The 23,355-nt window shown below is 38.9% G+C and overlaps 1 long non-coding RNA gene across 2 annotated transcripts in view; it reads left to right on the top strand.

Moving 5' to 3' along the window:
- Positions 1–1,451: 1,451 nt before the first annotated feature.
- LOC109493062 overlaps positions 1,452–23,355 on the top strand; it is a 59,805-nt gene continuing 37,901 nt past the window's right edge. The window contains exons 1-2 of one of the 2 annotated variants that reach the window (XR_002147086.3): positions 1,452–1,677; positions 11,858–12,009. This is a non-coding gene — a long non-coding RNA (uncharacterized LOC109493062). The remainder of the gene's footprint in view (positions 1,678–11,857; positions 12,010–23,355) is intronic. The other variant, XR_002147087.3, reaches the window with a different exon arrangement.

Below are 23,355 nucleotides of genomic sequence, written 5' to 3'. Positions count from 1 at the left end.
ATCTTGCTGAGAATGAAGCCAATACAAAGAGAAGCAAAACAGAAAAGATTCAAGAAGCTGACATCAAAAGGGCCTCTGGATCCACCTACACCTGAACTTAAGTCCTAAACTGTTGTATTATTAAAGCTAAAAGTGTTCCTGTATTTTCCATTTTCTACCAAGCTGTGATTTTTACTTCTCCTCTGCCTTGGATACCTCTTATGCTCCACCTCACATCATCCATGTTTCTGTGGCCCTCAGGTCCACGCAAGTAAAAATTCAAAGCATCTGGAAAGCACCACCTCCCCTACATCACGAATCTCTCACTTTCTGCTCCAGGTTCCTCTCACTCTCTGAGGGGGAGCTGCTGGGAACCACTATGTGCAAACTTGAAAATACAAAGGACTTCCCATCCTTTGGGGGCAAACCCTGAGTATTGGAGGGCTGGAGCTGGTGGGTTGTCACTTCCCCTTTTCATCCCTCAGGCAGTCCATTCAGAGGTATATTCTTCACAACTCCTAAGGTCCAGCCTCATTTGTCCAGTGGGGGTGAGCTAGACAGTTCACCTGATACTGGCTTCCCTCCTTCCTTGGCAGTCCCAAAGTCAACTACCTGACTGGCTAGTTTAGCTTTGTAAAAGAAGCCCAGGCCAATACAACTTCTTGGTGGCATCTAATAGATCCCATTATTCCTTTTTTGGAACTCTTGCCTCCCTTTACTTCTGAGATACTGTATTTTTTCTGGTTTTGTTTTTTTCTCTTCTAACTCCTCCATTAGTATGTCCCATACGAGCTTCTCTTCCTCCATTTTCCCATTAAATGACAGTGCTGCCCAAGATGCTGTGCTCAATCATCTCTCTGCAGTCCTGAGCTCTCCCACACCAATAGCTTCACCAAATACTTACAGCCACTCTCTAATCTCAAACCCAGACCCACATGATAAGCAAGTTCTCAGAGCAAAAAGATCAGTCCATGCCATTTGTGTTCTGTTTTGATTTTTGTGCCAATTTGATGCCTAGAACTGATCTAGAAATAGCAAAATGATGGCCATTTAGATGAATACCTTTCACTCGTTTGCTTGACCCATATACCTTAAGGGACCTCATACTTCATAACTGCACACATTTCCCACAAGATGTTAGAGTCCATTTTCTTGTCTATAAACAGAATTTTAAATAATTTTTAGAAGGCTGGGAATTAAATTTTATACTGCCCCTTAGGAACTGTAAAAAGGCAACTTTATTTAATCATTGTTAGTGTTGTGCATATTTCCTTGATGAGGGAAAATGGGAGGTTGGGGAAGGGAGAGAACAGGTGTTGAATTTGTACCTCTGAACCTCTTGGCCCTAGTCACTTCCACTAACCCCTGCTGACTCCCTGAGTCACAGGAACAGGTATAGCTTTTGGTTATTGATTTATCTGCAAAGCCCCTGGACACTGAAACTCTGGAATTCCTGTAAATTCTATGCATCATAATAGGTTTTAAGTCTGAGACTCGGAACACCTAGAATTACAAGTGACTAGGAGAGCTTAACTGAGCTCACAACCTCGTTCTCTTCTGTGATCTATAAATATAGAACTCTACTCACCAACTATGTTCTCTTTTATGTCGGCATACCCCCAGCCCCTCAGGATCTACGCTCAGAGGAAAAGAGAACTGGAGGCCAACTCAGCAGCCAGCCACTCAGACACTGTGAAGGTATGTGTTTATGCATCTTGCCAATGAGTCTTTTTTTGCCTGCTCCCAAGGTGCTAGTTCCTGAACTCGATCACATTATAACCAATTGCTGTCTGCAGAATGTAAATTCAAACCATGTTCTCTAATTAATCTATTGTGTTCCATCCAATTTGCATTAGAAGTTGTAGGAGCAATGCCTGTAATTGCTTTTTTCCATGGCTAAGCTTATTAGAGACCTGTGCTCTGAGTGAGGAGATGCTGTGACGCACTTCTAGTATTGCAACCTTGTCCTTTGGACAGCCTCTTCTCTGGATGCTCAGAGGTTAATGGTCCTGAGTCTTAAGTTTAAACTCTCTCTAGCCAAATGTCTGTCTTCTCAGTTGTAAGCAAGCAGATGCAGAGCAGAGACAAATTGAGAGGAGCTAATTATAGCAGGAGGCTCCAACTTCCTAAGACCCAGGGTTGAAAGTGAAGAGAGAATTTGACTCAAAGTCCTTTCCTGTGGACAGCAGGACGACAGTGTGTGTGGGGGGGGGGGGGGGGGGGGGAGGCAGGAGTTTCTCACCCATGCTACTCCACACTCAGCCTCCAGCTATTCAACAAAATTGCTATTTAAGTGTACCTGCCAGTAGTGGCTCTAGGGCCTTGGCTCCAGGTAAATGGATCTCAACTCCTTGATTCTCTAGATTCCTCTGTTTCACTAGATTTCAGGATGACACTGTGCCCTGAGATCTCAGCTCTTTCTCTAATGAGTTCAAGAAAAGTCACTGAATTTTCAGAATGTTCAGGTTTTTTCTTGCAGGAATGGGAATGACAAGTTCCAAGCTCTTAACGTGTCACCACTGAAAACAGAAGTCTTTATATACATTTCGATATTTTTTGGTCATCTTCTATGTTAATATCTTAGCCTTGTTTTCCAAGTGAAACAAATGTCATGGTATTTGGCTTAATGTAAATAACACTGCTAATACTGTGCCACTAGACTTATGCTCTAGACCTTTCCTGTGACAGTACATCTAGGTCTCCATTTTGTTTTTAATTTTTTTAATGTTTATTCATTTTTGAAAGAGAGAAAAACAGAGCACAAGTTGGGGAGAGGCAGAGAGAGAGGGAGACACATAATCTGAAGCAGGTTCCAGGCTGTCAGCACACAGCCCAACACAGGGCTCGAATTCACAAACTGTGAGATCATGACCTAAGCTGAAGTCAGACACCCAACTGGCTGAGCCACACAGGTGCCCCTAAGTCTCCATTTTCAAAATGTGGATCATCACACATGAAAATAGCTTTACAATACAGAAAATATCAAAAGTGTTTGGCCACATTGGTTAGTCCAAAGTTTCATCACCTATTGCTGGTGGGAGGTTAAATCGGATTTGCCACTTGTGATAAACTGTTAGGTGGTTTATTCTAAATCTGAACACATGCATAGACCCTATCACAATCCAGTGATTTTAGTTGTAGGTATATAACCGGAAAAAGGGGTAAGATATGTTCCTAGTAACAGTATTTGTTATAGCCATGAACTAGGAACAACGCAAATGTCACTAGAATGGATAAATGGATTGTAGAATAAATATTGGAATATTATACAGCAATGAGAATTAAGGAAAAATCTCACAAACACTGAAAGAAGCCAAACAAAAAACAGTACATAGTATATAACTGCATTTAGTTGTAGTTTAAGAGCAGGCAAAAAAGTAAGCTATGGTATTAGAGATCAGGAATGTGATTTCCTGTTAAGGGTATCAGTTATTAAATGAGCACAAAGGGACACATGATGCTGGCAATGACCTATTCCTTGAGCTGTTTACATGGAGTATTCAATATGTGAAGATCTAACAAGCTGTAGACTTATGATCTGTGCATTTCTTACATGTTTATTATATTTCACTACAAAGTTTATAGAATCATAGATAATGAAGTCTAGCAATCTTGTTTGGTTCATGTTAGGTTCTAGAGCAATGTATGTGAAAATGCTTTGAAAAATCCCAATGTGATAGTGATGCACCGAATTATTATTACAATCATCCTCACCACTGCCGCCATCTATCCCATACTATTTACATGCAGTATAACCCCAAGTACTTGCACCTTTCTAAATCAGAGACAATTCTAGCCTATGTAAATTTATCTTAGAATAAATGAGAAATCTGATCTCAATTTGAACTTTCTCAGTACTCAGATTCCTGGATTTTCTTTTTACTGCAACATTTTATGGAACTGAAGGCTAATCTAAAGCCAATGTAAAAGATGACCATCAGAATTACCAAGCATGTTTCCTCATTAGACAAGGCCTTACTGGGTAAGAAATATAGTCCTTCTCTACTCTGTTGGTAGAGTTGTGCACACGTGGCTTATTATTGTCACTTGTTCCAGAGAGTATTTTTTCTCCATATCCTCTCCACTCTCCCTCTCTGGTTTACAATATTGAGGCTATTTGGACAACTCATAGGGTTCAAGCCAATCTTGACAAAACCTCTGATCCTTTGTGCAGTCTACCTTGGACGCCTAACTTTTATGATCCATGTAACTGTCCTTAAAATGGTTCATTCTGCAGACAGAAACCCAAGCCCTTTAAAAGAAGGGAAAATGTGTTAGATCAAAGCTATAAACAGCAAGGGGCACTTGGGATGGATTAGAAGATGAGCTAATGGGATGCAAAAGTAGATGATTTAGATGGCAACTTTTAGCAGAAAGATAATATCTTAATGGTTGATTAAGATCTTTTTCTCCCACCATACATTCTAAGTGCCAAGAAAGCAGGAACAAGGCTGCATATGGATCATTGACTTCCTGGTGATTAAACCCAGTACCTAACAGGTTCTCAAATGAGTGAATGATAGCTGATGGAAACGTGGACATTTATTTGGTTAAAACTATCCTGAGGACAACTAGTTAGGCCAAACATAGAGGCAAATATCAGTAAGTAGAAAGGGGAATGGGGAGGAAGCCCAATAAAATGTGAAGATTTAAAACATATAGAATGGGGAAATTTGAATATCATCTATCTGATAAGGGATTTGTATCTAGAAAATCTAAAGAATGATTACAACTCATTTATAAAAAGACAATTCATCTAATTTTTAAATGAACAGATTTGCATAGATATTTCTCCAAAAAAGATACACAAATGACTAATGTGTAAAGACACTCAATATCATTAGCCATCAGAGAAATGCAAATCAAAACCACAATGAGATCCACTTTATATTCATTAGGAAGGTTAGAGTCCAAGAGACAGATAATTACAAGTGTTGGTGAGGATGTGAAGAAATTGAAACCCTCATACATTTCTGGGAGGAAGTAAAATGTAGCTGCTTTGGAAAACAGTCTGGTATTTCATTAAACAGTTCAAGAGACCCACCATATGACCTAGTAATTCAACTCCTACATATATACCCAAGAGAAATGAGAACATAGGTCCTCACAAAAACTTGAGCAGAAATGTTTATAGCAGATTTGTAATAGCCAAAAAGTAGGAAAAACTCCAAGTGTCTATCAATGAAGGAATGAATAAAATGTGGTATATCCATATGATGGAATACATTTGGCAATTTTGAGAGCGAGGGGGCACACAAGCAGGGGAGAGGGGTAGAGGAAGATAAAGAGAGAATCTTAAGCAAGCTCCACACTGAGCGCAGAGCCCAACATAGGGATTGATCCCATGACCTGAGCCAAAATGAACAGTTGGGTGCTCACATGACTGAGCCACCCAGGACCCCACATTTGGCAATTTTAAAAAGGAAGTATGATTCATACTACACTATAGATTAACCTTGAAAACATCATGCTAAATAAAAACAGAGAGACCCGAAGGACCTTCTATTGTATGATTCCATTTATATGAAATATCCAGAACAGGATAAAAAAGAAAGATCAGTGATTTCCTAGTAGTAGGAGGCTACTGCAAGTTGGTAAGAGCTAAGGGATATACTTACTTTGGGGGGTGATGGAATGTTCTAAACTGTGGTGACAAATGAATAATTCTATGAATATAGTAAAAGTCACTGAACTGTACACTTTAAATGAGCCAGTTTCATGGTTTGGGAATTATTTCCCAATAAAGCTGTTCAAAATAAAAGTGTGATCATTGAGATAGGAGACTAGGCACTCCTGAGAATGGCAATAGTAATAGAGAAAGGGTAGTTAAAAAAAAAAAATCAACAAAGAAACTTCATGTATGAAGTTATCTATTTTGCCTATAGAGGACCTCAAATTAATCCTTGACTCCAGGGTAAAACTAATTCCTCCTAAAATTGGGGGGCTTATTTTTCCTGCGCATATGCAACTGTAAATGAGGAAGAAAATATGAATAAATCAGGACATGCAAAAGCAAATTATGATAAACCCCTTTAGTACAGATTCTAATTTAATCATGAAAAAGCAGGACCTGTAAGTCAGATAAATTAACTTTTCAGGAAAAACCATGTCCTGGCTGGGTCCATGGCAATCACATCATCTCTTTGCCAGAATGTATTTTCTTTCTCCAGGCAGGTCTCTCGAATAACCCCCAAATATTCCATTAAGAGCATTTCTCTTTATGCATTCCTTTGTAGTTTAGTCATTGTTGCTGATACAATACTAACAGACCTTTTCTTTAAGTCAGACTTCCACTTATTAAAGCCGTGAGACAAAGAACATGTCCAGAAGTCTGACAATTTCTAGTCATTTTTTTTTCCAGACGTGTCTGCCATTGTTAGTTTTCTTTCTTTCACAAATAAGATGTCTGCAGAGTTACAACAAAGCATAACATTTCCTGTCTCTTAGCTTGAAGAATATAAAACTCCTAGCATTTTCTAGACAACTCCAAAAGTTCATCTAATATTTAGTAAAAATTTTAAAAACTTTCAATAGAGATTTATGGAGCTTCTCTGCTTTTATAATAAAAATTCTATGTTCTTACTATGAAAAACTATGAAACTTAGGGACAAAGAATGATAATACAGATTGATGTCCAGTAGGAGAGACTGTTTGGATCTCTCCTATTCTCATTTTGCTCTGCTCTTCTAATCAGGCTAGTACATAAACTACCCTGACTCCTTAAAACCTACCTGGTCTCATGTATAGGTATATGCAAATTCTGTATGATAATGAGAATAAAGTTGGCAAATTGACACGTTTTGCTATTTACTGATATTAAGTATTACCTGAAGGTTAGAAAGGATCTGAAACATCATACAGTCCAACCATATACTGATGACACTTGAATACCTTCCACCAAACTTCCAGTCCAACTCCTCAAACACAAGCAGTCAATTCTATTTCTATAAAGCTCCCACTGACTTAAAGTGCTTTATAATTAAAATTATTCTAGATCTCTCATCTTAGAGCCTACACAAAAGCAGCCTATATATTATCTTAATATTTCATTGACTCCCCACAAAAGTATAATAAATTCAATAACATTATCTCCATTTAATACCTACTCAAAGTGAGACTTGAGTAGCTTACTTTTTTCAGGCCCATGCTGCAAGGGGGTGGGGGAGCCAAAGGACCTCCAATTCTCTTTACTTCAAAGGCTTCTACTCATTCAGGAATAATTCCCCATTCTTTCAAACATTCTGCACCCAAGATTTTTAAAATTCTACTCAATGTACCCTCGTATGGTACTGTTAATGTGTGACATTCGGAATTCAACACTTCTAGAGTGATCTTATCAGGACAAAGTAGAACAAAAGCATCACACCTCTCTCCACAATTATATCCATGGAACATCATCTGCACTTACTGATTTTTTATCAATGGTAGGAGTTTGGGTGGTTTTGTTATTTTACCAGTAATATTTCAACAGATATTTCGGGAGCATTCAGAGCACCTTTCAAAAGCTCATAACATTCACTTCCATTCCCTTTTTTTTTTTTAATGTTTATTTTTGAGACAGTGAGCATAAGCTGGAGAGGGGCTAAGAGGGAATCAGAGGATCTAAAGCAGGCTCCACACTTACACCAGAGATCCAGACCTGGGGCTTGAACTCAAACTGTGGAGATCATGACCTGAGCCTAAGTCCAATGCTTAACCAACTGAGCCATTCACAGACCCCTATTTCCATTCCCTTGATTTGCAAATCAGCCATGTTAGGCAGGTGGGGGCAGTTATGAACTCTAGAAAGAGTTGAGAGAGACAATCCTAAAAACACTGCAGAGGTAGAAGTGTGACTTGACTCTATGCTGATCTCGTCACCCCAATCTCATGTTCTATTCACCACACAACACTGAGAATCAAAACTGAGTGCCCTACCCTTTCAAGCCCTAATTTTATATATGTTATTGTAACTTCTTCTTCTCTGTAAGCAATTGTTTTTAAAAGTTCACTATACATCCCTATGCTTCATACTGTGTAACTTCACCTTTTTAGGTACAATTATCAAGATCTGAGAAGTTGGCTTCTATGTGCTCCATAACAAAACATCCGATAAATGGCAGCAAATGCCAAAGTAGAGTTAAAAGTCTCAGAGCTAGGGTTAATGGGTTTTTTTTTCAGCATTTTAAGTATGCTGCACCATTGACTTCTATTCTCCATTTTTTTTTACAAGTGTGCTGACATTCTTAATGTTGTTCCCCTAAATACATCATTTATTCTTTTCCTAGATTAGGAGTTGGCCGCCTTTTACTGAAAATGGCCAGATAGTAAATAATTTATACTTATGTGGTTCTGCTTCTAGATTATAGACATTTTCCTGCTTGCTTCATAGTTATTTTTTGACACCAAACACTGGCTGTAAAAAAACTAGTATCAGAGACTGAATAAATAATGTTTATTCCCAGAGAAGGTCACACAACTTCCTTTCTCAATTATCTTGGTGAGGCTGACTCTAATCCATTATTGACCTGTGTTTGGGCTCTGTTGTAGCTTTAGAAAAATTCAGTCTACCATGGTCTTCAAATGTTTTTATGGTGGGAATACAGCTCTCCCTTAGTAGAGCTTCAGATCTGAACACCACCAAGACTCCAGAAACTGTCTTATGTTTTACAGTTGGTCACTAGCCCTCTGAGATATAGCAGCTGTAGTTGTGAACCCTCAGCTATATGACTGAATAATCACCTTTTGGGGCTCAGGTCATGATCTCATGGTTCAGGAGTTCAAGCCCCACCTCAGGCTCTCTGCTGTCAGCACAGAGCCCACTTTGGATTCTCTATTCCCCTCTTTCTCTGGCCTTTCCCTGCTTGCATGCTCGCTCTCAAAAATAAACATTAAAAAATAGTAATAACTGTCTTTTAGGTGTCACTTGAAAGTCTCACTTTCTATCCCTGCAACTGGTTTTCTAGGCTTCATGGAATTTCTACGCCTTGTTCTCACCCTTTTCAGTGAAAACCTGGCATATCTCAGGACATTCTCTCTCAATACTTCTGCCATATCACAATCCTAATTAGGTGATTACTATTCCTTTGGTATGGCCCCGTGCATCCTGGGGGAAGGGCTGAGATCTAATCTAGCTCTCTGCCTTGTCCTCATCTTTTGAGGTTCTCATCATAAAAACCCCATGCACTTCAGGATGGAGGTGGGGATCTTGCTCTGTTCTTCTGCCCTGTTTTGTCTAACTGCTGACTTACATTCAGGGAAGTAGCATTTTGCCTGAAGAAAGTGCTCTCTCAACTATGCCTGTTCTTCCCTTCAGGGATGTCCTCTTCTCTGCCCCTAACCTTTGGTATTCTATCCCTGTGCACCATGGGAAATATGCAGAGATTGGATGTGTATCTGCTTTACAACCATGGATCCCTGAGATTTCCATTCATCGTGTCTGTCTACATTTGAGTGTTAAAAATAGAAATCAGGCTGATTACTCCTTAGCCACATCAGAGGGGGCTTAATCCTTTACATCATGTCCCTAGGGATGACAACAGCCATGGCACTCTTCATTCCTAGAAACAGCCTTTTCCTTTCTGAAACTTAGCTGATTTGTATTTTACTTGTTCTAAGTTACTTTTTTTTTTTTTTTTTTTTTTTTTTTTGGGACAGAGAGAGACAGAGCATGAACGGGGGAGGGGCAGACAGAGAGAGAGACACAGAATCCGAAACAGGCTCCAGGCTCTGAGCCATCAGCCCAGAGCCTGACACGGGGCTCGAACTCACGGACCGTGAGATCGTGACCTGGCTGAAGTCGGACGCTTAACTGACTACGCCACCCAGGCGCCCCTCTAAGTTACTTTTTAAAATTTATCCAGTTTGCTCTTGTTGAGATAAAAGTGATGGTCTTTTTCTCTTCCAAATTTTCCTTATTTTAACCTCGGTTAAAATTCTGCCCCACCATTGCTTCATTGTACTAGCTTCCTTCAAATTACATAAACTCAAATACTTCAGTTTTCCCCTCCATAAAATGGGGACGATAATAGTAGGTCATTTTTAATATTTTTAAATATTTGAGAGAGAGGGAGAGAAAGAGAGATCACATGCATGCAAGCAGGGGAGAGGGGCAAAGAGAGAATCCCAAGCAGGCTCCACACTCAGCATGGAGTCCGATGCAGGGTTAGATCTCAAGACCACAAGATCATAACCTGAGCCGCTATCAAGAGTCAGACATTTAACCAAGTGAACCACCCAGGTGCTCCTGTTTCATTTTTTAAATAAAAATGACAAGAAAAAGTACATGTGAAAGTATTTGGTATGGCAAGTAATCATTAAAGAATATATCAGGAATAACACTAAACATTTTAATTTACAGTCTTCTTTAAAATACACACACACATGCTCAGAGATGTGTTACTGCCACCTTATGAGAAAACTGAACCTCAGTGAGGGAAGTAACTTGCTGCCTCACATAGGTGGCAGGTGACTTAATAGGGAATTGAACCCCAATTTGTCTTATTCCTATGCATTTCTTAGTACATCATCTGTCACCAATAAGTGGGACAACTAGGCCATCTAATATGTAAGTCTCCAAAAGGCACAACAAGCTTAAAACTGTGAGCAAAAGTGTCAAAAGTTCAAATTGGGTATCACTCAGTCACAACTAAATCACAGCTTGATCTGAGAATGAACAGGGCAATGGGAGATTTGATCAGAAGTAGTAGGATGAAAATTAAGATGTCCTACCCAACCTCCCCCCATGGCTTATATACCCCAATCTCTTACTAAGATACGAAGATCAGACAACTAATCCTTTTGAGGAAATCACCTCTACCCAGGAAACTTTAAAGCCAAGACATGCATTAATCACCTATTGCCACATTAAGGCTGTCTAACAAGCCCCAAAACTCAGTGCCTTAAGACAACAAGCATTTATTTTTATGCTAACGGGTCTGCAGATTGACCACAATGGCTGCTTCATCTTGGGTTTGCTTCATAGGTCTCAGTCATAGATTTGGGTTGGAGAGGCTGTCAAATGTCTTTCCCATGGATGACGTCAAAAGCCCCCAGAAAGTTGAGCAGAAACATGTAAAGTTTCTTAAAACTTTGGCTCAAAACTCTCAATGTTGCCTATATTCTGTTGGCCAAATCAAGCTACATAGTCAAACCCAACATCAATGGGTTCAGTACAGACCTCCCATACAGGTTGGGTGAAAAAAGTAAATACTTTCTAGTGATAACTTAATTTTCCATAACCAAGGACCAGTACTGGCTGTTAGAATCATGCTTCAGCATATCAGGAATAGTACTATCTCCAATATGCCAATAATTAAAGGAAAAGAGCCTGGCTCATGAAAATGTGGCTAATTTGAGATAATAATCCACACCAGAAGAGAACTCCCTTGTAGCCTTTATAATCACCATTTAGTTCATTTCAAAAGGTATATATTCTAACACTTTTAGAATTTTGGTTAGGAGATATTTGAGGACCAATGCTCTGCTGTGTAGTTTGATGACAGCCTATTTGGTGTTTTTTCCCTGAAAACTTAGTTTAGAAAACACTTCTACATTTTATTATTTAAAGCTATAGATCATAAGAGCATATGTAAGGGATATTTACAGTCATATATCAGAAGTTCATTTCTCTCGAGAATTGCTATAAAGATAGTTTAGCTCATTAGTGACTGCCCAGATATCCCTGGGGCATTGTAGTTGAGTATTATAATACAAATGCTTCCCATAACTTGCAATGAAATATTTTGAATATTTAAAGGCAACTCCTTACTGCAGATGCTTTATAGCATAATGAGACCTGATTAAATGCACTGGTAAATCAACATTATTGAAAAGTACTAGACTGACATGAATCATTTTCCAAATTTCCATAATGGTAAGAATATCTATTTGGCTATAGATAAAAGAAAACAAAAAACAAAAACAGGACAAATGATCGGTCACCAAGATCTACCATGGGACTGCACTGCCTTGGGGACTATTGACAAATGCACAATGTAATGGATAAAATTCACTAAGATGGAACACCATCATGCATAAATGCAGAAAATGGTGAGTGTTTTCATTTATCTTTGACTTTCAGAGATGGAAGAAACAGTGCTGAGAAGCATATGACACCAAAAAATAAAGACCCTGGAACGTGGCTTATGCTACACTATCTTCTATTTTTTTTCTTTTTAAAATTTTTCTTCATGTTTATTTATTTATTTTGAGAGACAGAGCATGAGCACAAGTCAGGTGGGGGCAGAGAAAGAGGAGAGGAAGAGAGAACCCCAACCAAGCTCCTAACTGTCAACACAGAGCCCAAGGTGGAGCTCGATCTCATGAACCCTGAGATCATGACCTGACCTAAAATGAAGTCAGATGCTTAACCGACTGAGCCACCCAGGCACCCCTCTTCTATTTTTTTCTCAATTTCTCTCTGTCTTGAGTTCACAACTAGATTTCAAGCACATTAAGGGCCATGCCATTAGCATCGTAACATTTACATTAGCACCGTAACATTTACATTAGCACTTACCTGACACTGGGAAGCGCCCCACATGCTTTACACAAATCATATCAGCAATTTTCATGATTGTTTCATAAGTAGGTTTCCTTATTTTCCTATGTTACTAGATGAGCAAACTGAGAAACAAGAAGTAAAACTTAGCCAAGATCACACACAGCAAAGTAGCAGAGCTGGAATCTGGAAGCAGACCTTCTAACTCCAGAGTCCATGATCCTAACCACTCCGCTAGGCAGTTTTCTGTTTACCTAGATCCTCTACAGTTGCCAGCTATATGCTGACCCAAGAGGATCTCTTAAATATGTTCCTCTTGAAGGAAATTCTTGCTAAAAATAAATAAACCAAAATTCACGTTTTCTGTCATGTTCTTACAATTCCCTACATGTCTACCTCAAAGTCTTGTATTGGAACCAGATACTCCTACCTCCCTCTACTCACCTTTGTCAGAAATGCCAATAATGTTTCACATATTATGCCTGCAAAGTTCTGTTCAAAAGGATTCTGTGGCCGCATTCTAACTCAGCAAAAAAAAAAAAAAAAAAAAAAAAAAAAAAAAAAAAAAAAAAGCGTTGTAATCAATTAGTAATACCTGCCGTGGTATAACAATATACATACCAACGGTAAAATACCATCTGGCTCTCTTTCAGAACACCCTGACTACAAATGGAACCGTTAGTAATCTTCCTCCTAATCGTAATGTTTGTACTTGCTCTATTTATAATAAGCCACTGTAAGTACTACAGAAAATTGCCATGCAGTTTAGGGGAATGATAACAGACTTTAGAATTGCCAGATGCAGAATTAAATTTTGTCTTTAGGTGTGTGTCCAATACACATGCACACACACACAAATACATAAACTGTGGTTGTGTGCATATATATGAAACCCCTCAGCTTCTCTAAATAACATGTAGTAATTACAATGAGTGAAAGATAAGGCAAAGGACAGCAAGTTTTGTCTATAAAGGGGTAGACAGTATATATATTTAGTCTGTGGGTCATAGTTAGCTGACAACTGAAATAAAGTAATGTGAAAGCATATCTTAACTAAGCAGTAAAAAATGTTAATTTTAATCAATGCTTCAGAGATTATTTTTTTAAGACATGGAAATACATTATTTCATTTAAAATGCAAACATAAAATAAAAAACACAAACAACAGGTGTTGGCAAGGATACGGAGAAAAGGGAACTCTTATGCACCATTGGTGGGAATGCAAACCAGTACTGCCACTGTGGAAGAGTGTGTAGGTGCCTCAAAAAGTTAAAAATAGAACTACTCTATAATCCAGTAACTACTGGGTATCTACCCCAAAAATATAAAAACATTAATTCAAAAGGATACATGTACTCCTATGTTTACTGTAACATTGTTTACAATAGCCAAATTATGGAAACAGTCCAAGTGTCCATCAAAAAATGAATGGATAAAGAGGTAATAAATGCATATGCATACACACACACACACACCCTGGAATATTACTCAACCATAAAAATGAATGTAATCTTGCCATGTGCATCAACATGGATGTAACTAGAAGAGTATAATGCTATGTGAAATAAGCCCATCAAAGAAAGACAAATATCATATGATTTCACTCATATGTGAAATTTAAGAAACAAATTAGCAAAGAAAACTACAAGAGAGACAAACAAAGTTAACTAGAGAACTTATGGTTACCAGAGAGGAGGTGGACTGGGGGGTGGGTAAGATAGGTGATGGGGATTAAAGAGTATACTTATCATGATGAGCGCTAAGTAATATATAGAACTGTTGAATCACCAAATTGTACACCTGAAACTAATTTAAACTATATGCTAACTATACTGGAATTGAAATAAAAAACTTAATAAAAAAATAAATTTAAAATATTAAAAATGCAAGCACAGCTTGGTGATATATAATAAATTGCTGTTACTTAATACCTTAATATGAATATGTCAATTTTGGATTGTGTAGTTCTTCAGCAATGTTTTCTTACATCCAAGTCTGTATAGATATTTATAAATTATATGCATTACTACTCCATCATTATATTTGTAGCTTATAAACATGCACAAAATATAAATTATTTAAGAATAAAGATTGAAAGAAGCTCTAATGTTGCCTTCCCACGTCCCTTGGATGATTGGAGACCACTATTCTACAGAATGGTGAAGAGAATGAACACTTCCTTTTGTTAGTTGGATGGGAGTTTTAGGTATATGGTTCTCTCAACCAGCCTTTATGAAAGGTATTACTAAATTATTACACTCTTTTGCCACTTGTGTTAAGCACTGGGTACTATATTAAGTTATGAATCACTAAATTCTACTCCTGTAAACAATATTAAACTATATGTTAACTAACTAGAATTTAAACATTAAAAAATATTATTACCCTATTTTGCTAGTGAATGAACACCAAAGAGTTAATAACTTCTAAGACTACAGATAGTAAGTGGCAATTTGACTACAGTGCTATGTGAATCCCAAAATCTTGTGCTTCTTTTTTAATTTTTTGAGGGACCTCCATACTATTTTCCAGAGTTGCTTCACCGGTTTGCATTCCTACCATCCAGCAACTAGGAACATCCAAAAGATACAGAAATGCTGATTAAAAGGGACACATGCACCCCAATGTTTATAACGGCACTATCAACAATAGCCAAGTTACAGAAAAAGCCCAAATTCCCATCGACTTATGAATGGATAAAGGAAATATGTACACACACACACAATTTGGCAATGAAAAAGGATGAAATCTTGACATTGGCAACAATGTGGATGGAACTAGAAGGAACTATGCTAAGTGAAATAATTCAGTCAGAGAAAGACATCATATGATTTTACTCATAGGTAGAATTTGAGAAACTCAATAAACATAGGGGAAGGGGAGGAAAAATAAGATAAAAACAGGGAGGCAAACCATAAGAGACTCAAATACAGAGGACAAATCAAGGGTTGTGGGAGGGAGTCGGGGGGGGAGATGGGTTAAATGGGTGATGGACATTAAGGAGGACACTTTTTGGGATGAGCATTGGGTATCATGTGCAAGAAATCAATCACTACATTCTACTCCTGAAACCAAGACTACACTGTATGTTAACTAACTTGAATTTAAATTTAAAAATTTCAAAAACCAGTCTTGTGCTACTTTTACAAGCAAAAATTGAAGCATCTCCCAGAGAGACCACATCTGAAGGGAACATCAAAGGAATGACCTTGCAGGAGCAGGTTCCATACTCAGGGAAAATCTGCGTACTCAAAAGCTCAGGCTGGGAATAACTGGGTAAAGGTGTGTTGATAAATGTTTAACTACAGGCTCTCTAGGAGAAGTGAGAGGGACCCCTGATTTGTAGCATTTTCCAGTTACCGAGATGTGCACAACAGGCCTCCATGAGCCTGCAGGGGCTGGCCCCACTACCATCTGGGTGCAAGGATGAGCACAAGCCAGATCTAGGGAAGCTGTTAAACCAGTAAGACCATCTTTGCTTTGCTCACTCCCAAGTAACAAAGTTGTCAAACACTAGGCTTCTTCCCCTCTTGAGAATGGGGCACAAAATGCACAAGTTAGGAAGAGAAAAACAGGGTGTCAGTCATTCCTTAACTATTTGAGATGAGCAAAGGCCGCTTCAATGTCCATATTTCATGGCCTTAGAAAATCATGGGGCTCACTATGCATTACGGACTTGCTCATGTTGGTTTCTCCTTCCTGATTATTCTACTTATTCATTGAACATGGAAGATATGAAAAAGAGGAAGAAATTAATTCTTATCTTACGAATCACAACGTATATTTTAAATATCATTGCTTCTATACAAAGAAATATACACAAGGTATTCATTCAAATGTATCTTCTTGGAATTATGCATTTACCATAGCACGATACCATTATAGCACAAACTTATAAAAACTGAGGTGCCCAGGTAACCTCAATGTCTAGAAAATATGGGTGGTTACTTCCAGGCAAAGCATGAAATTAGTTAAGGCAACATTTTATTGCAGGATTCTTTTAGGCACTCTAAAATGTTCATTTAATGAATGAAACTGATGAGTGCTATGTTCCAGAACAACGCCAAATGGAGAATATAAATATAGGACACAGGATTTATCTTCACAGAGAGACCGTGGATCCAGATATACTGTACCTGTTCCACGTCTAAGCACATCTCTAATCTCCACCTACCAGTTCCAGACCTTTGAGAGACAAAAACTGTGAGGAATAAGTTTAAGAATTCCCTGAGCTTGCACCAATGGGTTAACCAGGCTTAGGGCAAAAAGCCACCACAGGGTGAAAGTGCCCCCCAGCATAGAACAAAGTGTAGAGTGGCAAGTGGCTTCCACAGGATTAAAACATCTGAGAATAGGTAAACAGGTAAACAGGGTGAAAGACTGCCACAACAGGGCGAAATTGCCTGGAGCTAATTAGAAAAAAAAAAAAAAAGTGCCTTGTTGACCATGAGGTAGCGTGCTCTGTCTTACACTCTAGACTAATTAAGATAAACAGATACACCACTTGGTGCCTGCTATAAACAGCCATCTGCTGAGCGCCAGGATTTTGTTTTGTATTGACCCAAACCCCTAACACCACGTATCTTAGAAACCCCCTCTCTCTCAAACACATGAGTTAATGGTCACTGTTTTATTGTCTATTTCTGCATGTCCATCACATTTGTAAGCCTCCTGATCCTAAACACAGAGCAAGGACCCTTACTTAGGGCTCTTGTCTCCTCCTAGAAATTAGCCTGTCTCATATTCAATTCTGCATCTGGTCTCTTGCTGGACAAGAGAGAACTCCAGACTCAAAGTCTCCAACAAAAAACAACATGCTCCACAGTAATGCAAAGAAAAAGACCTCTCCTGGTTTTCCCAAATCTTTTGCAAGAGACAGATGAGGCAGAAAATCACAAACTTCTATCTGGCACCTGTACATGACTATCGGTATCACACCTCCTTGCTCTCAATAATCCCTTACATTTGTAATGGGATTTGTGCTTTTCCAAGTGTTTTTGAAATGCATCTGTCAAACAGAATCTCACCGTTGGAAGTTGTCTCAAGTCATCCCAGCTAAACAACTGTCAAGCCTTGAGTGCCCTTGACCTTACCTTGTGTGTGTGACTCACAGTAACCCCATAGGGTGGGAAGGACACGTGTTCATGCCCCTATTTCACAGATGAAGAAAAATAAAAAGATCTCATGGAAAGTTAGTGGCATTGCCTGTATGGGAGGTCAGGTCTCTGGAACTCTGAGGTAGTACTGATCCTTCTCTCAAACCTCACATTTCCGTGTAGATACGAGAGGCCTTAACCTGGATTGTCTCTACTCATGAAAATATCCAGTGTCCCTCAGTCCTCTGACATCAGGGTGAGGAATCCCAACACAGTGCAAAAATATTCCTGCCCTTCCTATCCGTTAGCCTTATTCCCCTCTCCCCCATCACATTCCACTGTCTGTACAACACAGGAGACTTTGCGGCCCATCAGTTGCCCTGAGCTTGAATTCCAGCTCCTGACCTTGGGTAAGTTACTTTATCCCTGGTCAGCCCATTCTTTCATCTACGAAATGTGGTAATTCTTCACTGATGACTGTGAGAATCAAGTGAGATAAGGGATTTAAGGACTTACCTATAGGCCTGTGACAGAGGAAGCACTCAGCAAAAGCAAGCCATCTCCTCAGATAAATTTCCAGAGGGGTAGATTCACCACCTCCATTCTCAGAGTCAGAGAAAGTTGTTACAGACAAGCGTGGGCAGGAAACCATGCAGCTTAATTTCCTTTTAAACGATTGGCAAATAAATGTTTTCCAACTCCATTATTAATATCATTATTGAAATAAAATGCGTTGCAATAATGTGTTCCATTGTACAAAGACAAAACTGCTGCCCTCAAGGCGGAAAAAGGAGAAGTCAACAACAGATGATAAAGAGGAACATTGGGATGATGTTTAGTAGCTTTTTCTCCCTTTTGCCAATAAATAAAAGCTATTTTATGTGGTTCCTCAATTCTAATCTTATATTTCTTGCCATTCTCATTGAGTTCCCAGAGGGGAGCCATCCTATTGCTGACATTTAATAATGCCAAACAATAATCAAGGGCTCATTAGGCCAGAGGAGGCCAGAGGAAGTGTTCAGTGTTGGCTGCTACTGGGTAGAGTCCCATTTAAAAGAGGAGGCTCTATGCCATTTTTAAAGCTGTCATGAGAAAGAAACGCCACAGACAGTGCTCAAATTGTGAATAAAAGATGATGAAGACAGTGGTAATTTTGCTTTGTGTATGGGCTAAGAAGGTTGAGGACAGGCAGAACTCAGAACTTGAGCTTGACCTTGCAGGAAGAATAGGATTCACAGCAGCTCAGAGGAGTTTTGGATTCATTCTACATTGATAAAGAGTAAGGGAAAATGTACATCTTGCTCAGGGCAGAAATGGACTACACAAGTTACTCCTTGAGTTTCCTTTTTCCAGGTTAAAATATTTCTTTTGGTACAGAGGACTAAGGCTGAAATAGGATTTTTCCCATTTGCAGAGGTGAAAACATATTACCCAAGGAAGTCCTTTGTCTTCCTTGCATTCGAAGTTTTACCATATGGTACCCACCTGCCCTAATCTACACACTGCATAATTCTCCTCTGTATGCCTCCTGGCTCCAGAAGAGCTTGGCCAATGCCAGCACACAGCTATTAATCTGCACATCCTGCCTCTCTAGCAGTATCAAATCACACTGGGCCAAAACACTTAGGGAAACTGGGAGCCTATGTTGGTATTTAGGAAGGAAGGCTTCAGATAAACTGAATTTTTTGCTCAGAGTTAACAAGCTGAACACTTGGCACTGAAATCTTTCAAGTAATGATTAAGTCCACTCTTCTATTTGAATGGACAGGCTAGTGAAGGGAACTGAACCCTTACCTGATCATCTGAGAAGCACAGATCTTTAGGTTAATCATTTATTTGAGAATCAAGTATCATCATCTCACACTGGACAGACTGAGAGCTGAGTCTATGGCAAATCTCAAGAAAGAAATCAAGAGGAACTGTTACTTTTCCTCTTTCCTTTTAAAAACTAAATTCATGATATCAATTTGTTTTCATGTGACATGTCTCTTTCCCTTGAAAGGCAGTAAAAGAAAAACCAGTTAATTACAATTTTTTGAAGCTGGAGCATGGTTAATCCAGGCTTTACTATATTTTACAAATCTCCTCAAAAGTCACAACCTTAAATTTATTTTCTATGTAGCCACCCTCAACATATGGTGCGCAAAGAAACTGGAAGTGATGCTACTTATTATAGTAATACTTCGTTTATCTGATAGAGTTATTTTTTCAGATAAGCAAAACATTGCTTTTTAAAATTGTGCTTTTTATTCAGGTTGTTTTAAATTCGTCCCTTTATCCCCTGCCTCGCAAAATGACCTTCAATTACTGCTATAAAATAGTGATACCCTTAAGAGCCCTCTTGGCAGGTAGGGTAAGCCAGTTTATCTCCACTGCCATTTAAAATGTACAAACGTATTACAAAATGAAAAAGAGATATTGAAGATCATGCGAATTAAATACAAGAGTAAATAGTGTTCAAGTATCTGAAAAAAAAAATCATATGACCAGGACAACGATATATGTATTTAAGATCCAACATATGTGAAAATGAACCAGGTGTTATCAGTGACTATAACAAAGGTATACACAAGTACTGCTCCAGGATAACAAGGTTATACTATAGACACGGACAGTGCATATATATTTGGGCCATGGAGTTTCTTCTTTGAATTCCAATCTGGTTCCTGACAGTATTCCAGAAACTTTGTTTGTTCATCCATCCACCCATCCATTCTAAGATAAAGGATTATTACCTAAGCCTTTTCTACGTGCAAAGCTTTGTGCTAGGCACTGAAAGTATGTGAAAATGGAAACACACACACACACAGAGAGATCATATAGTTCAAGCTGCCAGATATAAATAAGTGAGGTGTTTCTAAAGCTGGTACTCAACTTATAAAGAGATTCTTGGTTGCTGAACTGGTGTTAGATTTCTGACTTTTTATATTTACTTGAGACTTTGATTCACCCTCCCAAGCAGATCAGTTAACTACAACTTTGGAATTTACCGTGGGCTGGCTACAGCAAGGATCCAAAGGACACAGTATTAGTGGAAGGAAATGTAACAGCAGTGCTAGAGCTTACAGAAAATATTCGGGGGGCACGTAGCGGTCACCAGAATTTTACCTTACATTCTTCGGGGGTTCAAACTATCTTGTCAGGCAACAAACATCAAAGTCTTAGAGACAGAGGTCAGGAAATGGAGCGTTTCAAGCCTCATTAAAGAGTGTGACAATTATAGGAAGAGAGAGATGTGTACTTAAAATAGGCCAGGACACTTAGCCCCAGACACAAATGACTATGTAGTTATCTCAACCTGTTAAAAAATAATTACCATCCAGGGAAAAGACATTGCTATGGACAGACTTAGTGTACATAGTGAATGTAGCCAATTTTTGCAGAGAGGGCAGGATGAGGAAGGAAGCTTGAGAAGGGGTCTCAATTAAGTACCAGTATTCACTCTGCTAAATGCTCCCTGCACAGACCTAGGGGCTGATTATCCTCTCTCCTGAGAGGGAATCTTGCCAGCCCCTCTCTCAGAAGCTCACCTTCTGCTATGCTGCCTCAGGCAGCTCTGAAACTCAATGACAGCCAGACTCCACGAGAGCCACAGGATTAAGAGACAACTGAGGAGACCTCTGATGATACCACGGAAGTGCCTGACTGTGGTCATTTTTAATTGATTCCTTGAAATTTTTGATAGGAAAAGATGCTAAACTACATGGCTTCCAATCCCTCTGGCTACAACCAAGGGAGTTCCCTGTGTTTGTCCCAACATGATAAGGAAATGGTGACATGATGAGGAGACTGGTGGCCACAACAGGTTCTGATTCTTATCCTCCGTGACTCCCTTCTCAACCCCGATTCCGGAGGCGATATAGTTGCTTCTGCCACAATTGCTCATAATTCCAGTGAATTAATGTTTCCCTTTATACACATATGGACTACTGTAGGAAGAAATCTCCTTCCCCTCTATTCAGTTTATATAGGCCTGGAGATTTGAAATCTTTTCTATGAAATGAGTAAAACAAACAAAAAGAATAAAACACCCACAAAAGCAGAGAAATAAGTAAGTTCCACAGACCACCAGTCCCAGTCATACTGCCCATCAGAATAACCAGGAGAACTTAAATACATATTCCACACCCCCACACACCCAACCCATAAATTAAACTTTCAAGGGTTAAGACCTAGGAATTAGTATTTTTATTAAAATACTCAGATGCATTTATTCATCAGTCAGCACTATTTTTGGACCAAACTTGGAAACCACTGCTCTAATTTCCTGATCTTATCCAACCTAATCTAGCCAAATCAACATTGATGCAATTCTGTCTTATGACATCTGGCAGCATCCATACCCTCATCGCAAAGAGATGCACAAAATTGTAAATAAGCTCTTATAAGCAAAGTCCCTTTCTGCGTAAATAATAAAACATATCCTATCTCAAAACACACGTACAGATATTCTGACCGTTACTGACGTAAAAACAATAATAGAGTCTTAACACTGAGAGGATTTTATATGGTGAAGAAATTCGTCAGAGAATTTCTGATTCTTGGACTTCCAGCTTCAGCATGCCTACTTCAACTATTTGTAAGCTTGCAATATCTTGAATAGCTCAAACTGATGAAATAGTTTTCGTTATAGTGAATCCATATCTCTTTTTTTTTCAAACTGGCCTTGTTTCTGCCCTCTACAGTAACCCAGAACAAATTGACCCCTCTATGATGACTTCTGAAATATTTGAAGACCACGGGTATATTGTAATTTATCTTCTTTAACCTACCCCTCCCTCATAACCTTTTATATGAGCTACTACCAAGCCATGCCTCACTCATCCTGAATTACTTTTGGCCTGCATACTGAACTTCATAGGTGTTTTGAGCTTTAGGGATCATCTGTGATATTAACTATTTTATGTTTATTAGTCAGAATAGCCTAGCCTATACAACCTTGAAATCTCAGTGACTTAATAATGTTTATATCCTGCTCACATTTATCCAACATGGCTAGCAAGGGGCTCTACTCTACACAGTCACTCAGGGACCAGGCGGGACCACATAAAATCTCAACCCTCCACAACTGCAGTAGAAGTATAGAAGAGAACTAGCATTTCAAACCACCTCATAAATGTGTTGCTTGCAGTCCATTCATTGGCTGAAAATAGTTGCATGGCTAGTTAGTGGCAAGTAATCTGAGTGGTGTGGAGTAAACATCTCATAATAAGTAAATGAGCTAATCCTCATTTTTGCTATTTAAAGTGTAATAACTATCTACTACATAGGTGTACAAGACACTGATAAAAGCTTAGAGCAGGACAAGTCATGGATAAAATCTGAGAGCACTACTCCAGAGGCTTCTCTAACTCAACTTAGCATCTTTTAGCTGAAGATGTTCTACGTTGATCATATACAAAGCAATCAATTCCAGGCCCAGAGAAAATAATTAAGAATCTCCAGATTCCCCTTTCTTCACCTTATCCTAACTTCAGAGTGCATACAGATCATACTACAAAGAGAAGATAATGCAGCCTCCAATGGGGAAACAACTACACATGGACACCAAAACCAACCAAAATAAATTTACTAACCTGGTTGAGCAGAAAACACTGATACGTGTTTTTGAAATTGGAGGTGTGACGGCCATCTAGCCCCTTATTACCTATGGGCCACTGGGACTGCTCCTCTCACCAGGCAGATTAACCATGAACTATTATATGAACCATTATCATAGTCACTATCAATTCTAAGAGATCCTCAACAGATCTTAGTTAATGTAATATTGTTCCTACACGTGAGAGCTGGAGGAAGTCC

This window comes from Felis catus, chromosome D3 (assembly GCF_018350175.1).
Source record: "Felis catus isolate Fca126 chromosome D3, F.catus_Fca126_mat1.0, whole genome shotgun sequence".
In the NCBI taxonomy this organism is placed as follows: domain Eukaryota; kingdom Metazoa; phylum Chordata; class Mammalia; order Carnivora; family Felidae; genus Felis; species Felis catus.
This window is presented reverse-complemented; position numbering and strand designations above follow the sequence as displayed.